At 42.1% G+C, this 16,438-nt stretch overlaps 1 long non-coding RNA gene across 1 annotated transcript; it reads left to right on the forward strand.

Annotated features, from left to right (window-relative positions):
* Positions 1 to 1,432: 1,432 nt before the first annotated feature.
* On the forward strand, positions 1,433 to 9,826 carry LOC142604097 (uncharacterized). Its single transcript, XR_012837994.1, has 3 exons — positions 1,433 to 1,532; positions 2,825 to 2,965; positions 9,732 to 9,826. It is a non-coding gene; the product is annotated as an uncharacterized LOC142604097 (long non-coding RNA).
* The last annotated feature ends 6,612 nt before the right edge of the window (positions 9,827 to 16,438 follow it).

A 16,438-nucleotide genomic window follows, 5' to 3' on the forward strand; every position in this document is an offset into this window, starting at 1 on the left:
TCGAAATGTGAGAACAAAATGGGTCCGAGCGCTAATGACTTTCAGGTGTGCGCGCCAGGGCCTGTCAGGGCAGTCAAGGAATTAGTGCTTGGCACAGGGCGCAGGCCTCGGCTCTGCCAAGTTAAACATAAATGGGGCTCACGTAAATAAACAAGGGCAAAGCGAGCTTTTACTCGCACTAGATTGGATATCAAGCGCGTACACACGCATCGAGCCTGTCGTGTGCACGCACACGCGAGGACCCCTCCTAGGGCAGTAAGGCAAAGCTGGGTGTTACAGCTGTGAGAAGGGGGGCGAGGGGAGCTCCCCAGCACCGTTTCTCATTCTCACAGGCAAAGCAGACAAGGCCCCTGCCTTGCTAGGGGCTGTTCAATCCGCTGGAGCGTTGCTCTTTGCTTCCTTTTCATGCCGACGGACCGGTGCGTACCGTGTAGGATGTTACCTTCCTTACCTTGGAAATGCTCCTCCTGACCTCTCAGGGTGAGTGCCCTTTCAGCCCAGCACCTCTCCTTGTGTATTCCAAGCCCTCGCCAATACACACCAAGATTAAATTCCTGCTTTGACCCGGATTATGTTTTCCAGGCCAATATATTTTGCCACCTTCATGCTCCCCTCCCTGCCCCATCTGGCTTCCATCCTACCCCCATAAAGATTATTAATATAGCCTGTTTCCGAACGATTTATTAGCAGGGGCCAAACTTGGTGCCATTTCCCATTTTAGTAGAGCACTGAAAATAATCCTGAGGAGTGTGCCCAGCTATAAAAATGTACTTATACTGTCATATTTGCAGTTTCAAACACGCACCACTTGATAGTCTCAAAAGTGCTGTTTAATTGGGTTTTATGGGTTCTAATTAATTATACCATGTAAAAAAATTACTTGTCCCATTACAGCTCTCTGTGGTTTACTCTGAAGAGCAATGTAATTTCGAGATAAATTGTCCTTCTCTATCCCCCTGCCCCCACCTTTTCCCAGCAAGTTTCAGAACGGTTTAATTCTCCTTAAACCCTGGAAAGAGAAGCTGAGAGAAAGCTACATTTTGTTCAGGGGACAACTTTTCCCAGTACTCATAAACAGCTTTAAATGTGACTCGAAATGGTTCCACGTTCCTTCTGATGAATCAGGCTGGTGAAATTATGAATAATCGTACAACTTTCCAAAGCTCAGGTCTGAGGTAGCTGTGATTTTGCAGAGACTTGAACGTGTTTGCAGCTTTATATGCTGTGGATTATTTCCTCTGATTACACAGAGGTAACATTAAAGCAAGCTGAGCATGTGAGCAGGTTTTTTGCTGGATGAAGGTCTAGACTGAGATTTCTCTCCACGACACTGTATGAAAATAGCGTGTTAAAGATCTGGCTGCCTTTATGGCATTTTGGTGTGACTAGCAGCAGAGGAAACATCTCAAGTTAACTTTCTATCCTGTCTTGCAGAATCATGAAGCCTGGATTATTCAAACAAATTCTGGGGCAGCCTTCTGACTTTTAAATGCTTCCTGGAATGACTTTGTGAAAAATGAGCAGCCAAGCAGGTACACTCGTGGTTGTTTAAAATATATTCTTATATTACATCCTTCACTGTAATAAATTGGGTCTCATGAGGCAAAACATGAAATATAGTCAAACTGAAGTAGACAAACATTATAGCTTACAGTCTATGACTTTATCTGGAAATTAGGGAGTCAGAATATCAGTTAATGAGAAAAGACAGGGTAAAGAAACCTCTTTAATTTGCCTTATATAGGCAAATGCTACTCATTTCAGAAATGTCATTCAAACAATGTAAAGCTTTTGTGTGTGACAGATACCTCCAAAATTACACTGCCCAGCCTGAGGAAGGAAACTTGGTGAAATGTCCCAGGTCACTGCTATTACTCTCAGCACCAAAAGGTTACCATTCTTAATGCGACTGCACAGATGAGTGTTCACTGGATCAAAAAGTCTGTTAGTCATGCTTCACTAATTTGCTTATTTTATAAAATAAATAACCAGCATGTCAGTTGCTGGAAAATTGGTCCGTCCTGGGTGTCCAGATCAGTCTGCTTCATGCTCTGGAGCAGGAGCAGTAAGAGCTGCCAAAAAAAAGAAAAAAGGAAAAGGAAAAAAAAAAAAGAAAAAAGAAAGAACCACCACAGTCACACGCATTACTCATCAATCTGAAAAGTAACAAGAGTAATACTAAGAACTGTTTTTATAAAGTAATCCTCTCCTTTAGTAAAATTAGTTAAAAGAAATTTTAGTACATGTATCTAGTTAGTTATGTTAACAGTAACTAAAACCTGCAATGTTTTTATGGAATGAATTAGCAAAACAGAACCCAAACCTGAAGAAACCTGAAAATCTCCATGCAGTGTTTGGGTAAAACCCGAACAAACCTGAACATCTTGGTGTTTGTACAGTGTTTATGTTTGCTTTTACATGGCTTTTACTACCTCAGAAGGCCATTTATGGAGAGCAAACAAGGTGAAACCTGCTCTTCTCATGCGATTTTCATCATCCAGAGATTAAATTAAGTGGAATCTGCCTTTGTCGTGCTATTCTGTCCCCATAAATTACCCCTGGAGGCATTAAAAGGGCTCATGAAAAGCACAGTAGTAAATACCCAAAGTAAAAATGTTGCAAACTGCTCACGCTGCGATGGCAGCAGCTCTGTTGTTAATATATTGAGCAAAACTGGTGAGGGACCTCAATACCTGTTTCAGCGCTGCTGTGCGCGGAGCCTCGTTTTACACTGCTGAAACCAATGCTAAAAATCCCGCTGACTTTTACAGCAGGCAGTATCGTGATTGCTCAGGAGCTGACCGAGTTACTCTGATTATTCCAGAGGAGCAGAGGAATAAGGAAAATGAAGAGAGAGAAGAAATATCAGCTGCAAAAGGATTTTCCAGCTCCTGTCACCTGCAGCGGCTCCCTGCCCTGGGTGGAACGTGCCTCAGGGCAGGAACAGAGAGATTGCGCAACAGAGGTGAGCTCTGCCAGGTCCTTTCTCCTGACGCATCCCAGACCACAAGTATGGCCCCTACATCTGAGGGAGAGAAGCAGCAGGGGCACGCGTGAGTCACGGCCCTCATGACAGGGGAATTCCTCGCTGGCTGCTGGCAGCTGCTGGGCTGAGCGGTTTCCACTGCCTGAGCATTACGGAAAGAGCCATTCTCACTGAGTATTTGATTCCGTTTTCTCACCTCCCTTCAAAATAGAAGGTCCTGCCATACATTCTTTTTTTCATCGAACAGCCCTCATGCGGTTCTCCTGACCGGTCCTTTGTGAACTCGGAGGAGTCCAGGTTCTCAGCAGGCCCCAGGGTATCCTCCAAAGGCATCTGAGTCAAGTTACATTTTGCACTCTACTCACCCCCTAGAGAAGAAAACACAAAAGAACAAACTATCAATCGGTGAAACAGCCAAACTGTGCAGCTTTCCATCGCATTTAATGCCCGGTTAGCCCAATCCCTGGTTTTGCCTCTTAAAAGTACCCTGTGTCTGCCCACAAGTGCGTTCCCTGTGCTCGGAGCTGCAGGAGTGCTGGCTCGGCACGGCTCTGCCTGCAGCTGTACGGGAAACTCAGGACTGCCGCTCCTTGTTTCACTAGTTAGTCTTGTTTCTTTTCGATTAAAAATGTTCAGATTTGGGTCCTTTTTCACAAACGTATGAAATGAGGCAGGCCTGTGGATGAGGGGAGAACAGCGTTCTGCTGTGTCTAAGTGGGAGAGGCAGTACAAGTATCTGGAAAACAGGATACCTTCCCTGGTATCACTGTATTGAAAATAACACATAGCACATTGAATAAGTTTTTAATCACAACATTTATGTGCTATTAGAGTGATGTTTTAGAAATAGCTGATGATGTACCTGTAACTAGGATTGCTTCTTTATTTCCTTGTAACTCTGTCTAACTCTGAACATTCACATTGAAATTTCCCGTGTTGGTATCAGCTCTGGTTGATTTATTTAGAACAATTGAAACCCAACACAAATAAAATTTCAAGAGGAATCTGAAAGTTTGAGGCAAGGGAGGCATAGGTGTTCTCCCAATTCAGAATGAAATGAATAACTGAATTTCCTGCATACTGGATGTTTGGAGTGCTGCTTCTATGTATTCCTTCAGCAGTGAACGTTACAAAATAGAAGCGGTCCTGATTCCCCCAAGCACGTATATCCTGATTCCCTGAAACAGAGAGACACAGGCAAAATGCTGAACTGAAACCTATAGGCAGATTTTGATCACCTCTAATTTCAGCTTGAAAACTTGAATCATTTGGGCTTTTAATATTCTATGCCAGGTACCTCTTCCAGTTTGTGGAAAATTTCAGCTGATATGACTCAGGAGCAAGAGTATAAATATATATGAATTTATATTATTACACTTAGAACATTTTTATCCGCTATATCCCGTTTATCTTGTATGTATAAGTTTATATGTAGGTTATATATAAAAATTTATATTTATATATATGTATATAGAATGGAGACAGTGTTCTCCTTGAAAAGCTTATTATTTAAAAAAGGGTGTCGGGAAATCATTAAATTAAGGTTTCCTGCATAGTGTTTATTTGGCTTCCTTTTGTACATGTGTTTGGTGTAGTCTTTAATTACATGACCATGCACTATATTTAGCCAGGGACCCTGCTCTCCTTCAGTTCAGAAGGTGGAGCAGCTCAGGAGATGAGTCACGGCTGGGTAGAGGAGGCGGCTGGTGTGTGATGGACTTTGCCTGTATTTGGTATGGAAGCTGGGAGAAGTGTAGAAAGAGGCAGAGGATTGAGAAAAAAATGGAGGATGTCATGGCTCAGGCATCTGAATACTGCAAAACTCTCATCCACTCTTAGAAAAGTCAATTTAAACTAAATTTTTCCCAACTGGCTATTAATTTTATTTTGTTTTCTGTGTTCCCATTTGCAGAATACATTGTCAGTGGTATTTCTCCTGACATATGATGCTGTACAACGTTAAACATTCTCAGAAATTAATTCCCAGACATCTCAGTTTGGGTACCCAATGTTAGCAGAATGTTTTGACCTGAATCTCTTTGTGTTTCAGTTTCCCATCTGTTAAACAGGAATAATAATATCCTCTCGTCTTACGGGGTGTTGTTAAAAGAAATTAACGTTGTGAAGCACTCATATGCCAAGCTGATAAGAGCCCTAGAAAAACTCACCAGAAAATTAGCAATTGTGTCTTCCAAGCAGGTTTTGAATAGTATGTGGTAAATAAGGCCTCAAGCCACATGCTGAATAATGAAGCTGTAACAAAATATTGAATATCTGCTTATTAAGTGAAGCACTGTCCATCCTGAGGTGGAATCTGGTGGAAAACAAGACATAATCCTATATTTAAAGGGTGACTCATAATGCAGATGAATAAGGTTTTACGGTTAACTTCAGTTCTGACATTTCGATCGCTGAGTTTTGCAGATATAAATGGTGCATGTGCAAAAGGATACCTGTGCCTAAAAAGAAGCAAAATCTGAGTTCCAAAATGCTCGTTGTTCAAACACCTATGCAGGATCTTAATCCTTATCTCTGTAGATGAGATGTTTCTTGGTGCCTGGTGGGTTTTGGAGAGGAAGAGACATTGCAGCTATACTATTTGGGAAACAGTTTTCAAGGCAATGTTAAACTGTAAGTTATTGCCTCTCTTTCGTTTTTAAAAGATGAGAAAAGCTTTCCAGCTGGGAAAACTGGTAGCGGAAATAGTTTTGAAATTAGTACATAGGTTCTTGCGCACACCGGGATGGGCTCCTGCAAAATTTGCATGGAGTATTACAGTACGTTCTGTTATTAATACCGTCTTCCTACAGCTTGTGGAAGAGGAAACTCCTAGGTTGTGTAGCAATCAAGTATATAGCTTTCACAGAGCTAGACAGACTACTTATTAAAGATATAAGAATATTTTGGTATAAGAACAAATGGGTATTAATTGCCTATGAATAAATTCAGTCTGGAAAATGAGTGAAGTTTTTTAGCCACCACAGCAACAGGATTCTTGAGTGGCTTCCCAGTGGGAAGAAACATGGAGTTCCCTAGTTCCCTCACATGGTGTCTGATGAAAATAAAAAGGGGGTTGGAGATCTGAAGATCTGTATGAGAGCAGGTGAGGCTTAAGAACCTAGGAAGTTGGTTTCTAGTCCTGTACCTGCCATTTCCTATTCCTAAAAACAGCACTCACAAGGTTGACATTTACCTTCCCCACATCACACATGGAGAAACTGACTCCTAGAGGGATGAAAGGATAAATCCAATCTCCTCAACATCATTAATGAGGACTCCTGAGCAGGGCAAGGAATCAGAAAGGCATCTTTCCAAATGAGACAGACCCTTGTTATGAAAAAGTAAAGCACTCCGCCTCCTTGTACCCCTCTACAAACCCTTCCCTGCCCTCTGAAGGATGGAGAGCACCCATGGAACTGGGGTCTAGCATGATGCAGTGGTAGGGTGCTGTCTGTACGCCCAGTGTTTATTCTCCTCTTCCTTATTCTCTGCTGTTTGCAAAGTAGGGCTGCATTGGCTTTGCTGATAAAGGATCCTTTGCAGACACGAGGAAGAGAGGAACAATTCCAGGCCACTTTCCAAGTCACTGGGAACAAAACATAGCAGCCCCTGCACCTTGTCAGTGGTGTAAAGCACATCTGATTGCTTAGCCATCAGCAGGAGGCAGCTTAGGGTGAACCATTCCTGCTGGTTTGCCACTATTAAGATCCAGCAGTACCTTGATGTTTCCTCACTTGCAATAATTTGCAGGATTAAATACTTCAAGCCTCTCTAAAATTAGTTCCAGGAGGCATTTTGTGCTTTCATTTCAGAGCTCTCATGAGCCTTTCCTACTTTGTAAGTCTGCTACAGCTAATTACCTGATGGTTACAGCACTCTAGAAGATTTCAAGTATCTGTCTTTTCCACTGGTCTAAAGACCCAAGTGGGGTTACAGCGTAGAACTTGTAGCAGGAGTGTTTGCCAAACACTGTAACTAGCTCAGACAGCTTCATGAGATGGGCAAATAAACCACTGCAGACAAAATTACTTTTGTCCAGTGTCTCTATCCAAGATTCAAAGCAAACTTATTTTTGAGCCTTTAAAAACATCTCAGAAACCCATTGAAAAAAAAAAAAAATGCTTTTATGTATTGAGCCCTCTACATCTGCCTGATCCATTAGAGAGGCTGCAGAATCACAGCAGGCTTTTTCAGTGTGACTGCCTTCAGTGCTGTGGTTTAAGAGTTTGCAAGGAATATTTCAGATTTTATTTTGAGAACAGCTGTAGTGTGTGATGCTACTGTCAGTCCTATGCAGACATGTAGCTATCGGACCCGGAGGTAGAATAATTTTTGGAGAAGTGAGAAATCTTGGCTTCTGGCCACCTTTATTGGGCCATGCTGGCTATGGCCATGCCATGATCCTTTCTATTTTCTTCCCATCCTTTCCTGGTCCCTTTGTGGTGATTCATTTTCTGAATATATACATGCATCATTTATAAAAAGTCTTACTCTCCTGGCCACAGCAGAAATCCAGAGGGGTTTGTTTCCTTACTTGTGATTTCACAGGCTGATCTTCTTCACCTGGCATCATGCCCAAAAGAAATGATCTTTCTCTCATACTTCCCAGGGTCATTACTGCTGTTAGCATCCTTTAAAACCTGCTTGCTCATTGCTTCTGAGGTGTGAAGGCAGGGACAGCTTCATCCACCAGTTCCCAGCCTTACTTTTCTGGGTTTAGTGCTCATGTTGTTAAACCTATGGCAATTTGAAACCCATTGCATGCGTCCCAGTACCAGTAGCAAACATTTTTACTCTTTGAGCCATCACTGAACAAATTGAAATTATTCCCTCATTTACTCTGAATGGAAGATGTCCATCACCTTCAGCTAGATATTCAGTGAAGCTGTCCACCACTATTGCTCAGTGTTTCCTCTAGAAAAAGCAGCTCACCAGCCATTGCTGTGAACCTCCAGCACAGCATCACAGTGTCTGAAGTTATGTTTTATCAAATATAGCGACCTAACATGAAACTTCTAAGTTGTAAATACCGAGACCCTGATCCTAGTCCAATAGCAGGACTTAGTTGCTTCAACATGATTTTCAGTGTTTACACTTGGGTGCGATGTTTGAAAACTGTTCTACGACTGAGACTCAGCTTCCTTTGAAGTCAAAGGGAGTTTCAGCCTTGACTTCCACAGCAGAAGGGTTGGGCTCTTTGTTCTTTTGTCTCGTGCAATTTGTGAGTAATTGCTATGATCCAAGTGATGGGCTGGATTTTCTAGCTTGTTTCCAAACTGTTCTCCTTCTGAGACCAGACGACTCTTCTGCCTCTCCCAAACCAAAATGCCAAAGGAGCATGGATAGAGGAAATCCATTCAAACTGAGTAAACAGCCTGTGAGGGAAGGCCAGCAGGATTCATTCATGCTCATTCAGCCTAGGCTGTCTGGTTTGATTCCAGTTGGAGCACTCTCTTCATTACAGGCCCCCTGGGGAATGTTAATCTGTACAGTATAAACATTTATAAACATCTACTAAATCATTACACTTCAGCTGCCCCATAAACACTCCTGAATGCTTTTCTCAGGCAGCATTGGTTGGGTAACGCGTGGCTTTTTGAAATGAATTTACAGGTGTTTGGTAGAAATATGGGGAGAGGGCACGGGAGGTTAAATAACATTGTTTAAGCTCCATGACTTATTTAGGACAAAGGCAGAAGCTGTTTGTGAAGGATTAAAATGGGTCTAGCTGATAGATGTTGAGGAACAGCCCAGGTTGCAGAGGGGCTAAGATAACGTTCCAGTTTTATAGACTGGATTTTTAGTGGTACCATTGCCCTGAACATCACAAAATGCACTTACTGTCAGTCCACTTGATGCTTCTGGACCCAGGAAATACATCATTATTCAGCTATGACTGCAACACTAACTGCCTCTGAAAGAACAGCCTGATGCAAGGAAAAAATGTAGACATAACTTCTGAAAACTTGGCCAGAACTAACATAACCCACAGAACTGTAATCAGCCAGGCTACAGGTCCAGGGCTTGCTTGTATGCACTTACAGGACACGTGAGTATGTATATATAGGCAAAAATAAGTACGTTTATAAACCAAAATGAGCACACGTATGTAGATTTGCATCTGTGAAGTGTAAGAACAGCAATCAGATTTGAATGCACACCCAGCAAAGCAAAACTTGTACTTTGTACAGCTGAACTTCTCAATTCTGGATGGGATCTGGCCCCTTGCCTGAAGGTGCCTGCATGAATGAGCAGTACCAGGACTGGGGTCGTAGTAACTCCATACCCAGCTCTAGAAGATGTATGTGAATATAGAAGTAGTTGAGTAAAAAACAAACAAGCCCTCAGGACTCTAGTCCTAAATGTGTAATTCCCTCAATTATTAATATTTTTATTTGTTTGCAGGTGTTTTGACAAGCTAGGAACTGATAGAGGTAACATTAGTTACCACAAGGAGTGCGTATGAGTAATGTAACCTGAGTAGAAGTCAAACATGTTGTATGTGAGAGGTGTGTTTACTGACAGTCTGATGAATAGATAACAACCTGATTTCTAAAAAGCATCTTAGGAAAAATTATTTAATTGGCTATAATTATATCATATCCTACACTTGAGCAAATATGCGTGTGTACGTAAATCTGTTTTACTTGTACATATCGCAGGTATGCGGCTGGACGTAATGTCTCAGTCTTCAGGAGCCACTAACGGGAGTCTGCTTTCCGTCTTCTCTTTCTTGTATTCGTAGCACACAGCCGCTGCCTTCCAGCTACAACCACACCTATTTGTGCAACCAGGGTAGAGAAAAGAGAATATTTTTTCCTAAGTGGATCTGGATGCACAATGCAGGCAAGCCAGAGGACAGACATCCTCCCTGATAGAGACCGAGCCATGGCTGCAGCTCTCCTGGCCAGGCCTCTTGGTGCTGCTGTTGCCAAATTAGCATCTGGAATGAGAACTTGCAAATGGAACAGCTCCAAAATCCTTTGCAGGACCTCAAGGCTGTGGGACGGTGGGCTGCAAGGTCGCCAGACCATGGTCCAGTCTGCCTAGCCCTGCTTGGACACCAGCACCAGGGTAAAAGGCCCCTCCTTGGCCCTTGGTACCTTGCAAGAAGAGGGGACAATGAAGATTGGGTTTACTACTCATGTTTACCAAAACTTCCTAAAACATGAAATCAAATCACACCCATCATAGGCTAAAGGTGGCTTTACCATATCTGCACTTTCCAGCTTGCAAATCTCCCTCTCTGTTTATGTATATCTATCTATCTATCTATCAGTAACAGAGGGTGGATTTTCTATGGCTTTTTTGTGGCATGTAAGGAGGTGGGTAATTTAAAATCTGTTCTGTATGGTCAAGGATCCAGCTCACAAAAAACCATTACATGTTATTAGCTTCAATTGGTCTTTTAACATCCATCTTAAAGGGTCAATAAATGAGTTTGCCTAGAGGTAAAGCAGTTGTTATCATGTGTAGGGTTACGGTCACAGCTGGAGGGCACCGCAGGGACAGGCTGGCTGTCTGCCTGCCTGCGTAGGAGACTTCAGTCTCTAGACTTGGTGTTCTATTAATTTTACAGTACCTTAGAATTCATATTGTAATTATGAGAAATAAGCAGAGAGGTTTCCTTTTAATAGTAAATAAGTTTTAAAAAATCTGGAGCCTGTTACCCCACTAAATTCTAATTATATTGTAGCTGGACTTTTATCTCAGTATAATGCAAATAAATTCAGACCGAAGGAGTTTGGGTATATCTTTTCCAACTTGACAACAGGAACTTGTGGACAGGAGAGAGACGAGAGCAGAGCAACCAGCATGAAGCTTTGGGAGTGTCCGATTTTGAATTTTAGTTTTTTATCTTTAAATACCTAGGCTGAAATTTGGTGATTTAATTCAAAAGCAAAAGTAAATTTAGTGGTCTCATACAAGCCCCTAGTGGACATCATTTATCCAGTTGAAAAGATCACCATATGTTTAACATGATGAGGTCTTTGATTAGAAAGTAAAGATTGGAATTTCCTTAGTTAGGAGGATTGGGAGACAGGGAAACTTTTAAAAGTGAAGGCTGATGTACATCATCCCACAGCTGCCTGGGATGAAATGTGATGCAATACAGCAATTGCATAGATGTGGGGAACCCAAAGCTACAAAACTGATAGAATGTGCGTATTGACTTGATGAGCATTGACTGAATTGTGTTCAAAGCCTGAAACTATGTTATTTGGGTACTCAACTCTGGTTTGAAGTGTAGAGTGAGAGAACCTCAAATGATATTGTTTATACAGATGCTTTTCTATTTAGTTAAAAACATTAACAAGAGAGGACTGCAAACATCACTTTATAGGATAAGTCTCAAGAGACCAAGAACTCAAGACATTTTGTAAGCATGAGGTTGGTATTTGACCCTTCCCAGTGATCGGGATTTTCAGTTTGCAGGCAACATCCAGACGTTTGAGAAGGCTGGTCTAATCTAAGCTCCATTAGGGGCCTTTAATATTGGTTTGACGTGATCTACTGCAGCCTTTGCTCGTATTTCTTCATATCTCTGAGGGCTGGGATAGTGGTGGTGAAGGGGGAGGGAAGAGTGGAGAATTGAGACTGTAACTTCTATCGGAGCTTTACGAGGAGGACAATTTGAAGTACTGTCCTTGCAAGGTTAAGAGCAAACACGTGGCTAATCCCTCTACGCTCCCTCCTGGCTCCTGAAGAGCAGCAGCCTGTGCCATGCTCCCAGCTAGCACATCTTGGGGTTCCTCCAGGGACCTGGGTCATCTGAGCCTTCCTTCTGCCGTCCACTTCGTTTTGTCTCTCTGCTTTTTTGTAGAATCAACTGCTTCTGAAAAGAAACCTGTTCTGGAGCAGCCCAGGAAGAAACATTCATTAGTATGAGTCTCTGTCACCCATCAATGTGGGCACTGTTTATTTAGAGGAGGACTGAACAGCAGCCGCTTAGGAACTGTGTGTATTGGGCCCTGCTTCGGTATGGATGTGAGAAGATGTTCTGTATAAACCTCGTGCTCTTTTCTTCCAGCTATGAGGAAGAGGAGGGGCTGTACTGCAGCAGCACTGATCCTGAGTCAGGAACGGGACACCTTCCGTTCACTCAGCAGTTGCCAAGCGTACTTACTCTGTGCTTCCTTCCTTCCAGTCGTTCTGTTCCTGATCCAGTGGCCTGTACCCTGAGTCACAGTTTTGGGCTGTTTCTGTAGCACGGTAAACATCGTGGCACTGTGGCAAACATCACGGCACCGCAGTAAACATCACGGCACTGCTCTCAGCTCTGCTGCCCAGGGCCACGTGGACTTTGCTTCCCAGTAGTGCTCCAAGGAATGGATTTACAGGCAGGAATATCTGTGGAGACAGAGTTTTTTCCTTAAAGGTAAATATCAGAAAACGTTCACAGAAAGCACTTCTGTAATCCTGGGGGAGCATCTGTGCCCATATAGCTGATTCTTAAATTTCACCCATCTAATTAAGGAGCCAGAACATGAGCTTTTTATCCAGAAAAGCCAGCTCCGTTTTGCCAGTCCTCCTTGCTCCAATCTTGCCTGCAAAGGGGAGACTGTGAGCGCCTTTCACAAAAGATGTTTGCCAAATCATTTCAAATAATTGAAGGGCATATGGAAAATTAAAAATTGGTCACGAACAACTAGAAACTGGGAAAAGAGGCAAGGTCAGCTGAAGAGCGCCTTAGAGTTTTGTTCCTGCTGAGGAGATAGATAAGTTGTACCTAGTCCTTAGGCTGACCCGGTGCATAAAAACAAATCCTGCAGCCAGCTTTAGAGATAAGCACAGCTTCGGAGTTCCCTGGACAGTGTTTTCCAACACTAATGTACAGTCCAACCCAGTGACTTCAAGCAAATGAGCAGATTTGGTTGTGGAAACAGTTTTGCTTCCTCCTTTCCTTGCAGCATGAGCTTGGGCAGAGGGAAAGCTTGAGTCTTAAAAGTTTAGCGCTATTAGCATAATTTCAGTAAGTCATTGCATCTCTATCTCAGCCTATAGCGAATATTATGCAGTAAAACATGAGCGTGAGACCTTTGCCTGGCTTTACCCTTGCTTTTTTTATGCTAATGCCTTTAGAGGTAGCCAGAATTGTGTTTGGTACGGTCATGTGAAAGATGCAGGACTCTCAGTTAGTCCCTTATATACTAAGCTTGTCTCTATCACAAAGTCTGTGATGTGCTTAGCCCGACGTAGGTGGGACACTTCTTGCAGGGAATAACCGTACAAACCTCTGGCGTCCAGAAAGCTCCTTTCTCATGGCTGCACTGGATGTGTTTGGGCGAGAGGGACAAGGGGAAGGGAGTGTGAGCAATGCTTGTGCCAAAGTAATACACGTTCTTTAGCTTTTTGCAAAGGTGTCAATTCAGAACCATTCCTTAACAAGAGATTAGAAAAGGATTTGATCTAAAGGCTACTTGTCCATTGACTCTCCTGGGGTTTGGATTGAGCCCTAAATCCTACAGCTGTGCTTATTACTGATTAAGTAAAAAGGGTTGGCAAAGTTTTTCATCCACTGTAAACAAACATGTTTCCACTGTGAAGTGCATTTAATGGAGTTGTGCAGCATTGGTCTCCCGGGCAAGAGTATGTCTCTGCTTTCCCTCCCTGTCCTAATGGCCACAGCCAGAAGGGGGGCTGGGGTGGGGGGCTGGTTTTTATCCGCATTGAGTGGAGAGGCATAAATTGGCATTCCATATCATCATAAAAAAATTCCCAGCAATTATTAAAAGATTCTTATCTCTTGCTCCCTACATGGATAATGAGATCCCTCTCTGCTGGACTGAGACAGCCTGTCTCTCGGCTCACTTAATGAAATGGACCCAAGTTTGCAAATTAGCATAGCCCTGACTCCAAACGTAACCTCTTGTTGTCTAGTTGTACATCAAGGCCCCTGGCTTATGTCTTTTCTTATTAACACCCCGTAATCATGTCAACCCTCTTTAGTTTTCATTTCCTGTTTCCTTTTACAAATTCACTATTGAGTTTTGAGCACATTGTTGGAAGCTTTTGGATGAGCTGGGATTTTATTTTTGTCTCGTGTGTAACATTATTGAAGTATACGTTTATCTGTAGGTACTGGTGTGGAGCTAGGGAATCTGTTTTCTGTTTCGTATTTCTGCTGGTTGTTGGCCATGTGATCTTAAAGCGACTCCTTTCGTCTGTCTGTGCTCGTTTCCCTTCCACTTTTTGATTTTTATATTTTTGACTAAAAGATCTTAGTGGCAGAGATTTTTGTCTTGCCATATATTTGGTCAGTGCCTTGCAGAGTGCGTTTTTGTTCCTGTGAGTGTGTCTGTGTAATAGATTATTATTAATAATAATAATAAGGAAGAGCGATATTGTGCTCTAGCAAACACAATATGCTAAAGCCTTTCGAAAAAGTCAAGAAGGACGAAGCCTTTGAAACTCTTTTTCCTTCTCTCTCCCCTGATGTGAAACTTCATTGTTGGACCTTTAGAGTAATAAATCAAAGCAGCCGAAAGAAGTGAATCATGATTTCTTTTGCCCATGCGTAGCTGACCCAATCTGCCTTTGATAAGGCAGTGCCCTTCCACTTTATCCACTACCCTACTAATTATCCCTCACTTTCATGAGCACTAAAATCCACTCACACATTAGAATAAAAAAAGAAACAGGGAGGTGATTAGTTGTGTACAGATAAGAAGCAGCCTACAGTGTTAGCTGGGTAATAACATTTTTCTAAGATTTCTATTTTTTTTTTTCTGGAATTCATTTTCTCTCACTTACATCCACTGCAGTAAAAAATACTTTCAGTTTGTAACACAAAAGATAACTCTTCAATGCAAAGCTTTAGTGTATGTCTTTAAAAGATTTATGCCTTTGTCAAGTATTAATTTAAGAAAGGGTTCCTTGTAGGTAAGGCAATGACATCAGTGGTAGGCTACAGGGCAGCAGATTTATTAATTTAATAGGTTTATCCATTTTACAGCTTGGATAATCATATTTCACTAAACTGGTACACAAGGAGGCCTCAGCCCATCTGACAGCTTTATTCTTGTGTAAGTTAACAAGCACATTTTGTACTCGTGACCTTGTGAATTGTAAAAGTGCGAGGAGCTAGAAAGGAATGACAGACCAAATCCAAGAAACGTGTTAGCATTTCAGTTTTCCTGAGCGAGATTTATAAAGGCAGCAGTGAGGAATCTCAGCTGCAAAGATAACTTAAACGTTTGTTAATTCATTTGGGTTAAGAAAATACGCAGAATTTTTTAAAAAAAAAACAAAAAACAAACCATAATGGAATGTTAACTTTAAAAGTATGGACCTAATTTGTTTATTAAAGACATCAGTTTAACAATAGAATTGCTCCCCTGACAACAGATGAGTTGTTCTTGATCTGGGACAACCAGAAAAGAGTTGGGCTGGTTTTGTCTAAGGTAGATGTATTTGTTCCTCCTTGTGATGCTCTGTGCTTGCTGTGGCCACTAAATTCCCTCTATAAACGTTTAAAATTCTTGTAACTGGCTGAGAAATAATGAGATTAAACAAGCAATGGAACTAGGCTTTTAAAAATGCCTAGTTAAAAGGCATTCTATAGTTATAAACTTCATGTATACATGTGTCATTTTAAAGCATTTCTTGTTTACTATATAGGAAAGAACGAAAGCATGCATCCTTTAGCGTTGAAGAGTTTTTCTCTCTTTTTTTTTTTTTTTTTGTATTGAAACTGTAAAAGCTTGCTTTTAAAGCTGGGCTTTTGGTAAAAAAACCACGACTTTAGTTTCTTGTTGAAAAGCTGACATATTCAGGAAGAAGATATCTCCAGTGCAAAATAACGTTAGACTGAAACCTAACTTCTCTTCAGAAAATTTAACGTAAAAGTAGGGGCTAATCCTACTCTGTCCTTCTAATAAAAAGAAAAGCTGAGCTACTTACACTCTACTAACTGCAAGCTCTTCAAGTAAAGGAGCAAATACCTCGGACCTCATCATAAAATGGTACGTTTGGCAACACTGAACGAACTGGAAGAGTTGTAGACCTCAGGGATTTATTTTCATTTATATTCAAACTCCTTTATGCCATTCTTGACAGGTACAAAGGAATATTTTGTGCAAATCAGAATTAGGCCATGAAGGCAGGAATTTCAAAAGCTTGGATATTAGCTGAACATGACGGGCCAGGACTGAGATACAACGTGCTCTTAATTTACTTTCCTCCATATTCCTCCCTTTCTGCATGTCACTCATGCTTGACAGCGGGCGGTGACTGTTCAGCTCTTCTTAGCGGGTGCCAAGGTCTGTCCGTCCGTTTTGAACGTAGAGCAAAGCCCAACGCTTGCTCTGCAAGGGCCAGCGCTCGAATGTGTGCGTGAAATGCCGCGCTGGGACGTGCGAGCAGCATTTCTGGCCTGAGCTGAGAAGCTGCCTGAGTTGCCTGCGGCTCGACAAACTCCCTGGCACAGCCCAAGCAGGTAGCCGTGTTTGG

The sequence above is a fragment of the Balearica regulorum genome, chromosome 16, assembly GCF_011004875.1.
Source record: "Balearica regulorum gibbericeps isolate bBalReg1 chromosome 16, bBalReg1.pri, whole genome shotgun sequence".
NCBI lineage: Eukaryota > Metazoa > Chordata > Aves > Gruiformes > Gruidae > Balearica > Balearica regulorum.